Consider the following 16,599-nt stretch of genomic DNA (forward strand, 5'->3'; position numbering starts at 1 on the left):
TTTGGACATTTTTTTTATAAATTTAAAAAACGCGAAATTTTCAAATCGAGTTTTCTAGAAAATTATGTATTCTATCTTCTATCGATTTAACGCAAGAATACCTTTTAGTACTAGAATACCTCACAAATTAATAATCCAGTGTCAAAAGTTAAATACAAAAAAAGCTTTGTTTTCGTTTTTCTACATAGTTTTTTTTGGAATTTTTTTTTATAAATTTAAAAAACGCGAAATTTTCAAATCGAGTTTTCTAGAAAATTATGTATTCTATCTTCTATCGATTTAACGCAAGAGTACCTTTTAGTACTAGAATACCTCACAATTTAATAATCCAGTGTCAAAAGTTAGATACAAAAAAGCTTTTAAAATAACCGTAGCGGTATCCAAAACGGCCGTCTAATAATTCGCAATTTATGGAATCAATTTATCTCTGGAAGATAAATAGGCGTACCAGTTTTCGTTTTAATAAAAAAAAACTGTTACAGGACGCCATCTTCAAAGAGCTATAGGTCCCCTAGATAGAAGCATTTTCGAACTAGATGATTTGGGTTAAACCTTAACATTTTGAGCCCGGGAATCTACAGTTAAAATATTTCCAATTATTAATGAAACACTTTGTATATGAATAAATTTAATTGTTTGGCAGTACGATATAATAATGAAAGTCCGTATTACGGCCAGAAAATAGGAAGCAAACAGGGATAGATTAACTGTAGATAAAAATGGCAATCAAAACAAAATGAAAGAAATTATACATTTAAGGAATAAATTATTGTAAACCAAACATTGCGTAGAAAATAGAAAAGGAGGAAGGGTTAATTTGTTTATCATTCTATTTTATTGATCATTTAAATAATATCCAAAATCCAAAATATACCTATCTCTTTCTGATTATTCTGATTATGAAATTCTAATGGAGGTGTAATAATTAATAAGAATAATGAATAATGTGTAATATGAATAATGCATAATTATCCACATTAGTTGATATGAACATAACAGAAAGCAAAGAACAGATATGATAAACAAAATCACTTCACAGTCTGCGTCTGCCCTGCCGTGCCAACTGCCAGAAACAGAAATAGTCGCAGATCGCAGAACCAGGAGGCAAAACTGATCAGTGATCAGTCCTTTGGCATTACCATATCTCTGGGAGATATGGTAATGCCAGGATATTGGTTTAATTAATGCTAGGCTATTCTTGTTAGGTAAGCAAGTACAGTAGAACGTCGATCAACCGAACGACCGCTTATCCGAAAATGTGTGTAAAAACTCGATTGAAAATGCCTAAACGAAAGCGTATTGTCCTTAGATTAACGAAACCGTTTCGTTAATCTAAGGCCTAAGGTATTGTCCTTTCTATGAAATTTTTTAATGCTATAAAAATCTTCATTTTGTTGCAAATACAGCACTTTTTTGTTTAATTTCTATCCTATTTGTCACTAAAGATATGTAAATAAGGCTTTCATTCGAATATGGATAAATAATATTACTATATCAATACAGTTCGATTATCCGAAAAAATCGATTTTCCGAACACCTCTGTCCCCCAATTAGTTCGGATAATCGACGTTCTACTGTAATACCTACCTTTCATGAGAATGGGCGGATTTAGCTAATAAATTAACTAAGTGTTGATACCGACTTAAATAAAGTAGAAATTTTTTTTAAATATCAGTTGGCAGTACTCCTTATTACAAAAAGTGAATTATAACATAAGTAGGTAATAATACATATATGTATCAGCATGTATTAAGGCCAAACTAACAACACCACAAAAAAATTAGCCACCGTTAGTTTTCAAATTGTGTAGGATACAAACTGTTTGTAAGCCGTAAGTCAAAATTATTATAGGATAACAACAGAATGGAAAATAATACATAGGTAACAGTTAAAAAATTAAACTTACACTTAATTTGAAATAAACCACTTAATTTGAATAAATTCGCTTCTAGCACGTGTTTAAAGCTCGTGTAATCCGAACTAGAATATTATCACTTAAACGCTAAACAAAATTCATCCCAAACTATCTATCAATTCGCGAACTATTTTGTTTAACACCGTACCGTAGACTAAATTTATTAACAAAATGTGATATGGCAACGTAATACCCGCCATAAATTAAAAATAGATTGATTCAGAAAAATGGATATAGTCAATATTTTTATTTCTTGCATCAGCTTTTACGTGCGGTAATTACGAGATTTTATGCTATTGTAGTTATGTTTTAGGCAACTTATTGTAACCATTTGCATTGCCAAGGCCGCGTTGGCAATGGTCATTTATTCACTTAATTACGATAATAAAAGTGATATTTTATATAATCTATTGTAATTGTGGAATTACTCTAATGTAAGTATTATTGGTTATGTTTTATTATATTCTAATCTTAAGTAAAACAGCAATGAGATTAAAGTATTAGTCGGCGCACACAGTGGAGGCGGTTTCCGCTAGCAGGCAACGCTAGCGGGACCCGCTTTTAAACGTTTTCAAAAAGAATGCACGTCTTTAAATGTACACGAACATAGTCAAAGCAGGTCCGCGCGGTCCAACCGCCTCAACCCGCCTGACCGCTTTTACTAGAATGAGAATTTAGTTTTTTTCCGCGTGGTTTTAATGTTTACTGCAATGATAATTTAGTTTATTCGCTCTTTTATAATAAGAATTAATAGTTCTCCATGGATTAATTTTATGAATAATTGTACATTATAATAAACAAAAGTAATAAAGTCAATCTTATTGAAACCGTAATTTTGTGTGACTTAGGTATTTCTAAAACCATTCCAGTATTAACTATTAACTAAATCAGTACTTGAAAAATAAATTTACAACAAAACTACTTACCTCAATGTTATAACAAGCCTTTCTTCCGGAAGGATAGCCTGCTTATGTAAATTACACCAGTTTTTAATTAAACTATACTCCTTCTTCTTCTTAAAGTGACTATCCGTTCCGGATGTTGGCGATCATCATGGCTATCTTGACTTTGTCTACCGCAGCGCGGAACAGTTCAGTGGTAGTGGTATTATACCACTTTTGTAAATTTTGAAGCCAGGAAATGCGTCTTCTTCCCGGTCCTCTTTTACCATTTACATACCTTCCCTTGGAGAATCAGTTGGAGAAGGCCGTAACGTTCTTGATTTCTCATTACATGTCCTAGATATTCTAATTTTTTTGTTTTGATGGTTATGAGAAATTCACACTCTTTCCCCATTCTACGCAGGAATTCCACGTTAGTAATTCGGTCAACGCAGGATATACGTAAGATGCTCCTATAACACCACATTTCGAAAGCTTCGAGCCGATTCATAGGTGTAACAGTTAGTGTCCAAGCTTCCATTCCGTAGAGCAAAACTGTGAATATATAGCATTTCAACAGACGGTATTTTGTTTTTAATGATATGTCTCGACTGTTGAAAATGGGTCTCATTCTAAAGTATGCTGCTTTCGCTTTTATTATTCGCTGTTTAATTTCTGATTAGTCCCATTCGCTATTTAAATTCGTACCCAGATATGTATATTCTCAACTCTTTCGATATTCTGTTGGTTGACTGTAAGTTGAGCGTTTAATATTGTTTTTAACGATACTCCACTTTCTCCAAAATATATTTAAAAGTCTCTTGAGTCATTCTCATATACTGGAAGAATCGTTCATTATCTTTTAATTTTTGAAATAGATGATGATATTCTCCATAAATTAATCTTTCTCGATTAATAGGATGTACATCAACTCTCTTTCTTTTCAGTTTAGTCAAAACAGAATCTAAAGCAATTATATCATCATCGGAAGACGACATTTTGCTACAAGTAGTAGACGCAACTGCCAGATTTGAACGATCTCTCTCGCTTTTACCCGTCTTCACTGTGTTACCATACCCGCGCGCGAGAACCGCGCGGTTTGCCCGCTAGCGGAAACCGCTTTCACTATGTGTGCCGCCTTACGGCCAACCGGTCATAATCCGCGATTTTTGTGAACTGTTATAATACCTATATTATTGTATGTATATTATGCAACGAGAATTTAATTATGGTCATTATAATGCGAGTATGACGGATACGACGCGAGCCGCAACGCGGCGTGTTTCATATAGAATACGAGCATCATAATGACAATTAAATACAAGTTGTATATATGATTTTTCTATGGATGCTATACAATGTGCCACATCTCTCACTACTTACATACATTCAAAATGAAACATTTCTCACACAGTGAGAAAAGTCGACCATTGCCGGATTTCCATATACATGATCGCCGTTTCCATGGTAACATGCACAATACAAACACAATTATTTTGTCAAACAAAATGTGTTGAAGCAAAACTTACCAAAAATTACCCTTTAAAACTGTTCAAATATAACTGAATTATAGTTTAAAATAAATAAAGTATACATATAAATGTTAAAAATATTAAATACCTACATATTCCTAAAAGCACCTAAATTATTTAATTTTGAAGTTTGAACTGTTGACAAAAACGCATCCATAGAAAAAGTACAGTGTACAATACGTGATAAAATGACATATTTTCCATCGCTTGATTTGCGGCACTCGTGAGAAATATGTCTTTTTCTCTCTTGTTGTACAATATACTATTTTCTATGATCATTCACAACAAAAAAATATATTCAAATTAATTTATTTTGTGACACAAACAAATTAAGTAGTTACATGATTACAAATTATTTTGTTGATAGGACATTTATATTTTGAATATTACAATTATTAAAATGAATTTGAGGTTAAATTTTCAAAATCTCTATCGTAGCAAAGTCTATGCATCATTTGACTTCAAAGGTGACACATGCTCGTTGCGCATGTGTCACCTTTGAAACCAATCCTCTACTCGCGATTCTAGTGTTTAAAAATCTGTACGGTAATAATGAAAATCTGTATCATGCCTATTATGATACAATATGTATTAAAGTGTGAGATAAGAAAAAAGTAATAAAAAAGGTTTCATGAGTTTTCCTGGAAAAGTGCTTCCTTTTTCGGATATTTCACGTTGAAATATTCGATTTTGAATTTGACGACTAAGAAAGTATTTTTCATGAGCTGTAACTTTCCTTTCACTGAGTCTATAGATTTCGTGAATACATACACTATTTTTTCGTTTTTTTTTGTAAGCTACATTTTTGTTAATAATATTTTTTTCGATAAAATACTTTTAAAGTTATCTGTAAAAACCGCCTGAATGCGTTTTTTTTTTTTGTTGAAAAATAAACATTTTCAACCGTAAATAACTCAAAAAGTATCGACTTCGTTAAAAAAAACTCTATACCTAAACAAAAGTTGCTTAGAATTAGTCAATTTATTCATTTCCTGACTTATTTTAAACTATGTTTTTTCACCCTCAAGTAAAAGTAACCAACGGCATAAGTCCAACTTTGAAGTGTAGAATAAATAGAACCTAATCCCAAATTTTCATATAATTCCGTGGTTATCTCCATTTTTATCACCATTTACTGGGTTAAAACGGTAATTTATATTATGAATGAATGGGAATTTTCCACTTTAGAAATTGTTATCAACACACAAAACATTAATTTTATTATTAACAGAAGCTGCAAAGAAGGACTTGTTATCTCCTCTTGAAAACCGAATAATCCCACCGAATTAAGATTATCTTTATCATTATCTACCTTCAAATACCTGGTTGTTATATTAATATAAATGGATTCCGAAGTTGAATAATATTTGTTTCAGTTTTAATAATTAAATACTCTTCCGCCAAACTTCAAGGAGTAATATCAATATCGCAAAAGCTAACATTACAGGACGTAGGTACAACAGATACATCTTCTTGCATTACTATTCAAAACTTTATTGATGAAAATGTCTTAAAACATCAGAAATAGATATAAAAAAGTCAGTCATATCTACTAAATAACATCGAAAAGTTAAGAATTTGCGAAAGTTTTTAGCCTTCTGATAGATAAATTTGTGATATTACAAAGAAATAATTTTAATACAGCGATGAAATAATAAAAGTGTTAATTAACATAAATGTACAGATGTATTTACTTATTTGAGAGAAATATGTTAATGTTTTTTACCGGAGAATATTTTGATGACGTAAAAAATCCAGTGGAATTCCTTAGCCACTTCATATATATGAGAATTCTAAATTATGTTTGACGTGCATAAAAATATAACAACTGCATGAATGTTGTTATTATTATTCTAATTCTAGGAACTCTTTAGAAGGTTTCTTGCATTAAAAAGTTCATGTGGTTTGATATTCCTTCAATTTGTGATTCATTTGTGTTATTAATCTTTTCTAAAATTCATTTGAGAGAGCTCTTTATTCTTTATTGCCCAACCAGTTTACCATTAACCATTCTAAATCCCTAAAAGACAGTATCTTCCAACTTCCAGTGTTCTAATAGGATTGATCTGCAATTTGTAGCAATTTTAAATTGCGAAAAAGGGAACGCCACTGTTCGTAGTTGTAACTTTACTTACAACCTGTCTACACTAAAAAGTCTTGGGAAGATGAAATGCTATTTTTAGAAAATTGTGCCGTTGCCGTCACAAAATCATTTAATACCAATACTTAAACAGAAGAATGCATCGTTCTTCCCCAGTAGGGGAAGATGGGGCAACATAACTAAACAATCATATTGGCCAGTTAGATCGAATCGTTTCTGCTAGACTGCAAAGGCTTACTTTTTATTGTGTTAAGAAACATTATTTTCCTGATATTCGATATTTTCGTGATATTTGGAGAATTCTTCAGATATTTTATTTAAAAACTGCTGGTGAAAAAAAATACGGGAGCTAGACCAAAATAATAGTAGTAAGAACTACTCTAAAATTTACAGGTGAAAATCATAAAAACGTTTAAGTAGAATCGATATACAGTGGAACGTCGATAACTCAGATTAATCGAGACCATGGCCGATCCGGGTTATCGAAAATCCGGGTTAGCCGGAGAATATAGTAAAAATTAATAAAATACGGTATACTTACAGATAAACTCAGTTATAATTGAAATACGACTGTACTTCTTCTTCTTAAGGTGCCGAGACCGCTTGTCGATCGTTGGCTCTCATGTTGCGCAGCATATTAATAATCATTGTCTTATTTACAGCCGCACGAAATAGTTCAGTGCTAGTTTTCCCAAACCATTGGCGTAGGTTTTTAAGCCAAGAAGTTGTACGGCGGCCCACACTTCTTTTTCCCATTATTTTACCTTGCATGACAAGGTGAAGTATGTCATATTTTTCTGGGTGACGCATTATATGACCAAAGTATTCCAATTTGCGCCTTTTAACCGTGTTCACTACTTCGCAACTTTTATTCAAACGTTGCAAAACCCTTTCGTTTGTGACTCTTTCTACCAAACTGATCTTCAGAATACGGCGGTAGACCCACATTTCAAATGCTTCTAGGTTTTTTAAAAGCGATTCTGTCAGTGTCCATGCTTCAACCCCGTAAAGTAGTACTGGGAATATATAACATCGGACCATTCTTATCCGAAGTTCCAAATTTAGATCATGACTGCACAGGATTTTCTTAAATTTCATAAAACTTGTTCTTGCTTTGGCAATTCTACTTTTTATTTCTGTACTAGGGTTCCAGCTTTCATTAATATGAGTACCCAGATATACAAGATTACTTACTCGTTCAATTGAGTCATTACCGATTGTTACGTTATAGTTATTATTATTTACGGCTGCCTGTTTACTAATAACCATAAACTTTGTTTTTCTTGCGTTGAGTTTGAGTCCATATATCGCGCAGAATGCCACCATTCGATTCAATAACGCTTGAAGATGTTCAATTGATCCAGTCAGCAACAAGGTGTCATCTGCGTATCTGATATTGTTCATAAGCATACCATTAATGAGTATTCCCTCTTTTGCGTTTTCCAAGACTTCATTTAAGATTGTTTCAGCGTAAAGATTAAACAACATTGGTGACAATATACAGCCTTGTCGAACTCCGCGCTTGATTTTTACTTCTTCAGAGCACTGATTCGCAACCCTAATACATGCAGCCTGGCCCCAATACAAATTTGCGATTATTCTAATGTCCCTACCGTCCAGACCGGTAGTTTTGAGAATATGTAGCATTTTTTTATGGCGAACTTTATCAAAGGCCTTTTCAAAATCAATCGCGCACATGAAAACGTCATGATTTACATCTCTGCATCTCTGAATTAAAACTTGGGTTGCGAATAGTGCATCACGCGTTCCAAGGCCACAGCGAAAACCGAATTGAGTACTTGAGATTCTTTCCTCAATTTTTCTATATGTTCTTTGATGAATGATTCTAAGAAACGTTTTCAATACATGACTCATTAGGCTGATGGTGCGATAGTCGCTGCATTTTGTGGCTCTGTGTTTTTTTGGTAGTACAACAAATGAGGATTTAAGCCAATCTTTAGGAATTTTTCCGCTTTCATAGATTAAGTTGAACAATTTCGTAAGTATCTTAATGCCCTCGACACCTAAAAGCTTTAGTGTTTCTACGTAAATCCCATCTGGTCCGATCGACTTCCCGTTTTTTGCGTTCTTTATAGCGTATTGCACTTCTTCCTTAGATATTGGAGGACCGCTTATGTCATTTAGCGTTTCTAGTTCGCTTCTTTCATCATCGAATAATTCCTTTATATATTCTGTCCATCGTATTAGTTGACCTTCGATATCGATTATAATTTTTCCGTTTTTATCTTCGATTAGTGGAGGATTACATTTTTTATTCAGTCCAGCAACTTCTTTCAGTTTTTTGTGCATATTGAATGCGTCATAGATACGCTCGTAGTTCTCAATTTCTTTACATTGTTGTTTATGCCACTCTGATTTAGCTGATCTTATTTTTCTTCGAATCATCTGTTTAGCTTTTTGTATTCTGTCAGATTAGCATTCTTATATTTTCTTCTTGCATCCATTAAATTCAATATATCTTCTGTCATCCACTGTTGCTTATTCCTACGCTGATTTTCCATTAGATGGTCTTCTTGGACTTTTTCCAATGTTTCTTTGCATGACTCCCATAATTGTTCTTCTGAATTTTTATTTCCCAATTTCTGAAACTGATCTTCTAATTTATCGGTTACTATTTCTTTCACTTCCGCATTTGAAAGTTTATCTTTGCTGATCCTAGGAAATATTTTGGGTTTTTTAATCTTTTTAAATTTAAGTAATACTTTAGCTGCTAGTAAGTTGTGGTTGGAGGGTACATCCGCTCCTGGATATGTTTTGGAGGACAAGATAGCATTTCTATATCTTTTTGATATACAGATATAATCAATTTGATTTCTTACTATTCTTCCGTAAGTGTCCATAGGAGATTTCCAGGTGTAAAGTCGTCGCTTAGGCAAGTCAAAAAAAGTGTTGGAAATTACTAATTGTTTTTCTACACAAAATCTAATCATTCTATCTCCACGGTCGTTTCTCGTTCCTAAACCAAACTTGCCAACGACATCTTCTTCACTACCTCTTCCAACCTTGGCATTGAAATCCCCCAATACAATGTTTATATCTTGGCTTCCTGTGAGTGATAATAAATAGTCTAGATCTGAATAAAAGCTTTCGACAACTTCATCGTCATATTGTTGTGTAGGTGCATATACCTGAATGATGTTTAAGTCTGTACGATTTGTTTTTATTTGTAACATTATTAACCTATCTGAGTATAGCACGATATTTTTTACTGATTTTGCGACATTTTGTTCTAAAATAAATGCCACACCATTTCTATGTTGCGGACCTTCTTCACCAGAGTAGTAAATTTCATAATTAACGACTGTACTAGGTACACATAATACGGTCACAATCGGAACGATGTTATGTTATTTAAGAACAGTGGAGACTAAGACCATTGTTTAAAAAATAATTTTTTAAATAGTCTTTTAGTCTTTTTAAACAATACTAAGACAGTTTGAAATAAATAAAGGAATAACAGGTGCCTGTTGTTTCCGATAATCCGAAAAAATGAACGCCGCCGTGTGCCATGAGTCATTTTTACTATCGTATAGTTCAAATTACACAAATACCCATTATCCCTCAAATATTACATTACATGCATTTTTATTGTTGAAATGTTTGTCTGATGAAAGTCGGTCCGGGTTAGCCGGACTTCCGGGTTATCGGGGGCCGACTTATCGGGGTTTCACTGTACTAACATTAGATTCCCAAAAGTGGTTGCCACTGTTCTTTGCGTCATTTTCAGAAAAAATAAACGCCTTTGTACGTATGTTTCGACTTACCGGACTCTGTGAATCGGCGAAACAATTGAAAGCTCTACAATCATTCAGTGGTGTATCTGTGAGTTGTTAGTTAGGTACTGGAAATATCAGTTAGTTAAGAGTTTTCACGATTATTTCATTCATAGGAGATTCTGACCAATAGAAAGCTACAGAAATCTGAATTAAACCGATAATTTTTGATAATCTCCCGTCGTTAAGTATATTACGCCTTATGCCCTTCGTTGCTACGAAAAAATACATTCAGTGACATTAATGACAATTAATGTTTTAAAAATTATAAAAGTGATGACTTTCAATCGTCAAATATTTATAAAAATGGTGTGTTTAATGGTACTTACATAAATAAATTACAATAAAATTTTGGTTTTGAACAGTTTTATTCATGAAATAATCGCAAAAAATGCACTCGACCTCTGAAATTAATATAGAATTTTTGCTCTCGTGACACTTTGACATAATTTCACTCGCCTTCGGCTCGTGAAATTAAAACTGTCAAAGTGTCACTCGGGAAAAATTCAATAATTTCAGAGCTCTTGTGCAATTACTACTGATAATTGGCGTTTGTCGTAGATCAGGGCTTAAGAATGATTTTAAGTCGGTAGTTTAGATCTATTAGATGGATTGTACCTAGTGATACAGCTTGAAGAGCTACAGTATATTAAAAATGAATACGACGCAGGGATCCTGAGGAAAGATAAAATTAGATGAACAGTGCCTTCCTTTTGATATAATTGACATCATACAAGCGGGATAATTATAAAAAAAGTAGGCTAATAGTTACAAAATATGTTTATTATTTGTGTCCATAACTGCAATTATTATTGATTATCGCCTATAATGCGCGCACTAACTGACCTGGGGCAGCACAAACACCAATGAAAGAGTTGAGTTATTGCTACAGTTTTTATGGAATAGGATTTAGACATACCTACTAAATGTAGGAATCAAACCAACTGTGGTAACTTCACAACAAAAGGAGGGAATTTTATGTAATATTAGCCACGACTCACGTGGCTAGAACTTTAAAAAAATGGCATAATGGAATGTGTAAGATGAGTTGTCTTGTTTAGACCATCGACACATATGTTTTGAAATAACAGGTGATGAGCCTATCAAAAAACTTATCATGACCCTCGTTATCGTAAACACACTAGGAGGCAAATTAAACAGACCCGGAACATTGTTTAGACAGTGCTTAAAAGAGTATAAGGAATCCACTGGACCTAGACATGGTTTCCAACCAATTTCAAGAGGTTATTATGCTAAAGGAACCAGCCGATAGAATAAATAACTAAAAGAGTGGTGGCTATGTTAATGGTAACCATACGAACTCATAGAAAAATGAAAAATTCAAAGACCTGCTTGAATTGGAATCACAGGAACTCTGAGGGGTACACCAACAGCAGCTATGAGGGCACTACTAGACGTTCCTTCTTTGCACATCGTTACAAGGGGGAGTTCCTTCCCTCGGCCCTTGTGACCATATGGTACCCAAATACAGGCCTAAAGTTACCTTTTTTAAGTAGAAATATGTTCATGAGAGCTATGAGGTAGAGGAAACACAACTCAGTCTTCACAGTTATTCCTGGTAAAAAGACGGATCTAAAACTGCAGAAGGTTAGTTATTTATTTATAACACCCCACACTGGTAGGTGTGGGGTGTGGGTGTATTCAGTAGTAGTGGACATGTTAACATTTCCTTTCCATGAGGAAAAGACACCTATAAAATCTAGGCAGATATTGATGCTATCTTGCAGTGTGCAAGAGAAATTACTATGGGTGTTCAAGCGACCATGGCCGTTTTTAGAAGCCCAAGATAGACTCTAGGCTAATGTGAGAATGCCAAGAAGAATTCGACAAACTGTCGTAACGTAACAGTGTCACACTGGGATGAGTAGCAAGTCGCCAGGGAATACACAGCTACAGAATACTTCTGTTCCGGAACTGGTCGTAGAAATGAGAAGGAATGGTTCCAAAGACAGTTTAATTCTTACTGGGAAAGTATGCCTGGCCAAGCACATGGCAAAACGTATAATGGTTGGTTCATTGTCGCCCAAAAAAATTTAATAAGCCACCTACCAATACAAGATGATAAAATAATTTAAAGCTCACTATGCATTTCTACAAGGTTTCAAGCTCTTCTTTTTGAAATTGTATTTTTACTAGTATAACCTGTTTTTATTTTACTTAAAACGTGGGTTAACTACTAATATATTGAGTATGGAAATATAAATATTTATGTGCATCTTAAGGCAATTTATTCTAGTTTTTCCAGTGTTTACATCAATATGTGTAATAATTAATGTTAATAGATGGGTATGTTAGAACAAAGAAGTATTAATGCATAGTAATGTTATAACAAAGAAATATAATTGATATCGGGACATTTAATATGTAATTTGTTCTACAATTAGTTTGTTACCATTTTTTAGTACAACTAATCAATTCTTATATCTTTATATATTCCATATATAATCATACCTATATTCAATCTGTAAAGTGAAGAGAAATAGCAAATCTTCATACGGACATATGGACTTCATTGCTTAAAATGGCAATTTCGCAGAACATATAAGTACGTACAAATCCAAAAACCTTTTCGCCGAAGAGACGAAATATGAAGAGAGAAGGGAGATTACACTACAAACATAGAACACACTACATGAATAGGGGTCTGGGGTAGTCAATCAATCGTTAAGGTGAGCACGTCAACATTACGACTGAGCAACGGCGCCTTCGAGACACAAAGTATATTAGTGTCCCAAGCCTAGTTTTGAGTAAATAATTATGTCAAATAATTATGGCCATTCAAATTGCAATTGAATCCAAATGATCCAAAAAATCTAAATAATATCTGCCAGGGCCAATTTTTTTTTAATTCATAAAAAAGTCATTTTTTATTTATTAATTAATTATAGTCGGAACAAAATTATATCGGGCACTCATTGTTTTTTATAATAATTGTTTTTTTCCTAAATTATTACTGTTCCTTAAAATTAAGAGCTTACCCCATAGCGTCTCTTATCTAATCTAACAAGATAGTGCACTATTCTAGCATACACACTAACGCGCACAAGCACTATGCTCTGCTTTTCACCTATCACTTAAACTAGTTCATAAAGCTTTGTCCTCTTCAGTCTTCTAACTTGCCCAGTGGTATCGAGGAGCTGGATCGCCTCAATATTCTCGTGCATATGAAGTCGTTGCTCGTGACTTCCTGCCATCTTCTTTATGATTGTATCCACAGTTTCCATTCCTAGGTCCTTATGGAGATCACTGTTTGTAACATACCATGGAGCATCTACAATATTTCTTAGTATTTTGTTTTGGAATCTTTGTATTACTGTTATATTACTTGGTCTAGTACACCCCCATAGTGGGCATCCATAAGTCCATACAGGTCTCAATATTGTTTGTAGATTAGTAACTTATTATGCATCGACAATGTGGAGTTTCTTCCCATTAGCCAGTACATTTTTTTATATCTTATATTTAGTTCTTCCCTTTTTTTCTGAACGTGCACCTTCCAGCGTAGTTTTGCATCTAATGTTATACCCAAATACTTAGCAGTATCTGCATATGGTACTTGGATATTGTTGATTATAACTAGTATATATTCTATTTTTTTGTTGGTAAAATTAACATGGACAAATTTAGCTTCATTCAGCCTGATTCTCCATTTTTGTGTCCATTTATGGATTTGGTTAACTGCTATTTGGACCTTGTTGGTCGCCTCTTCACTTGTCGTCCCTACTGCTTGAATAGCTGTATCATCAGCAAAGGTGGCAACTGTCTTCCAGTACAGGTATATCACACGTGTTTAGTAGGTATAGGACCGAACCCAACACACTGCCTTGTGGAACACCTGCTCTAATTTCTTTTAAGTCTGAAAAACAGTCTTCTTGCTTAATTCTAAAATATCGTTCTTTTATGTATGATTGTAAAAGTTTTGAGTACTGTATAGGTAAAAAACATTTTAGTTTGTATGTTAAACCTTCATGCCAGACTTTATCAAAAGCCTGTGCAGCATCAAGGAATACAGTTGAACAGACTTTCTTTTCTTCTAGGGATCTTTCGATAATATTTGTGATTCTGTGCACCTGGTCAATTGTTGAATGCTTATTTCTAAATCCGAACTGATGTGTCGGTATCAAATTTCTTGCTTCAATAATTGGTTTTATTCGCTTGAGGAGCAGTTTCTCAAACAGCTTCGATATTACAGGAAGCAGAGATATCGGTCTGTATGACGAAACCTCATGTACTGGTTTTCCTGGTTTAGGAATCATAATGACTTCCGGACTTCCGCCATCTTCCATATCATTGGTACATATTTTAATCTGAATGCACCGTTAAAGAGGTTTGTTAATTTTATGATAGCTCTTCGGGGAAGATTTTTCAACAGCTCACCCGTAATTAGATCATAGCCCGGAGCTTTCTTCGGATTAATATTTTCCCTTATTTCTTCAAGCACTTCTTTTAGTGTAGTTAGCCGAATTTCTTCCTCTAATTGAACGGGTTCCTCCCATCTTTCTTCTTCCCCTTGAGGTTCATTTGGTTTGAATGTATTTTCAAGATGTATGGCAAATAGTTCTGCTTTTTGTGCACTACATCTGGCGCAGTTACCATTTTCTAGTTTAATAGAAGAAGAGTGCATAATAGGTCTTTTCAGTATTTTAGTAGCTTTCCATAAGGAATAATCTGTACTACCGTCATCTGTTAGCTCCTGTAAGTAAGAATTAATCGAGTCATTCTTTAATTGTAGGATAGTTCTTTTGAGTTGTTGACATGCACGATTTAGTTTAGTCTTATCTTGAGGAGACCTTGTTTGTTGCCAAATTCTTCTCAGTTTTCTTTTTTCAATTATCATGTTCCTTATTTCCTTTGGATAATTATTTCATTTTAGCCTAGGTTTCAGTGTAGGAGTGTTTTCCCATGCTGCTTGCTGGATATTGTCCACCAACAATTCTGCTTCTTTACCTAATTGCTCTGCGTTTTGTATTGGTACACTTAGATTTATTCTCTCTTGAAGGCTCAGCTTAAAACTTACCCAATCCGTCCATTTATTTATTAATGTGGGGTTACTTTGTTTTTTAATAATCCTGTCACTCATGGTTAGTACTATAAGGGAATGATCAGAATTTAAGTCCCAACAGTCATCAATGTCTATGAAGTTAGTTGAAATATTCTTAATAACAAAGAAGTCTATTAAATCAGGGGTCTTGTTTCTATCCGTAGGCCAGTAGGTTGGTCTACCAGTTGATAGTGCTTCACACCTCTGTTCTTTAATGGCTAACAAAAGCTCCTTTCCCTTAGTAGTAGTGATTCTAGAGCCCCAGTGTGTGTTCTTTGCATTGAACTCCAATAATGAACCTTTCCCCTAAGCTTTTCAAGAATTCATTATACTGCTCTTTTTTAATGGAATGTTTAGGTGGGCAGTATATTGAACTTACATTTATTTCAAAAGCTTTAGTTTTTATGTGTACTGTAGTGGCTTGAATATGTTCAGTTTTATATTCCAACTCTTCATAATGACATATATTATCCTTTATGATGATTGCACTGCCTCCTTTGGCCGCATTGTCAGGGTGTATTGTATGATATACCTTATATCCTTTAAATTTGATGTAGGATTTATTTGTGAAATGCGTTTCAGAGACAAGAAACAAATCAATTTTTTCGATGTCAAGGATTGCTTGTAGTTCTTGTTGATGATTAAGCAACCCGTTGGCATTCCATGCGACAATTCTAAGATCATTAGCCATTTCTTACCTTTGGAATAACACCTTGAGCTCTATATTCCAGGGAAGTGACCCTTTCATTTAATTTTTTCAACTCCTGTAATATCATTTGTAGGGTTTGTTCTGTTTCTTTTTCAATCTCTGTTGTTTTTTGGTATTTATCATTCTGATAATTTTCATTGCGACCTTTAGTTACCGCACTGTATGTCTTATTACTAGTAACTTTCTGTGCCTGTTTTCTTTCACCAGCATTTGACTTGGTTTCAGTTGACCTTCTGTCTGGAGGGTGTGGCAAATTCGTCTTTTTCAGACCCCTGTTTTTTATTTTCTGCATTTCCTTTGCGACGATACGTCCTCGGTAGTTGGCAGAATGGTTTTCGCCACAATGAACACATTTTGGTTTAACATTTTCAGGTTTGTCGCAATCTTTAGTAAGATGTTTTTTTGTGCATTTAACACACCTTGGTCCTCTAGCACAGAACTTCCATGTGTGACCATATGCTTGACATCGTTTGCATTGCGGTATTAGTTTGGAATTTTTAAAAATTCTAAAAATAATAATTGTTAACATACTAAATTACATAATTAAATAATTTTTATTCATTAAACAGATCGGTGAAGTTCGACCTTAGATTCGATCCTTATTT

The 16,599-nt window shown here is 33.9% G+C and overlaps 1 protein-coding gene across 3 annotated transcripts in view; it reads right to left on the minus strand.

Moving 5' to 3' along the window:
• The window catches only part of LOC126878774 (monocarboxylate transporter 3), a 166,859-nt gene that overhangs the window by 33,949 nt on the left and 116,311 nt on the right, over positions 1 to 16,599 (minus strand). Inside the window, exon 1 of one of the 3 annotated variants that reach the window (XM_050641669.1) lies at positions 1,907 to 2,081. The exons of the other annotated variants lie outside the window; for them this stretch is intronic. The gene's annotated coding sequence lies outside the window, so the exon portion shown is untranslated. Of the gene's footprint in view, positions 1 to 1,906; positions 2,082 to 16,599 lie in introns of those variants that run through there. 3 annotated transcript variants of the gene reach the window in all.

The sequence above is a fragment of the Diabrotica virgifera genome, chromosome 1 (assembly GCF_917563875.1).
Source record: "Diabrotica virgifera virgifera chromosome 1, PGI_DIABVI_V3a".
Classification (NCBI taxonomy): Eukaryota; Metazoa; Arthropoda; class Insecta; order Coleoptera; family Chrysomelidae; genus Diabrotica; species Diabrotica virgifera.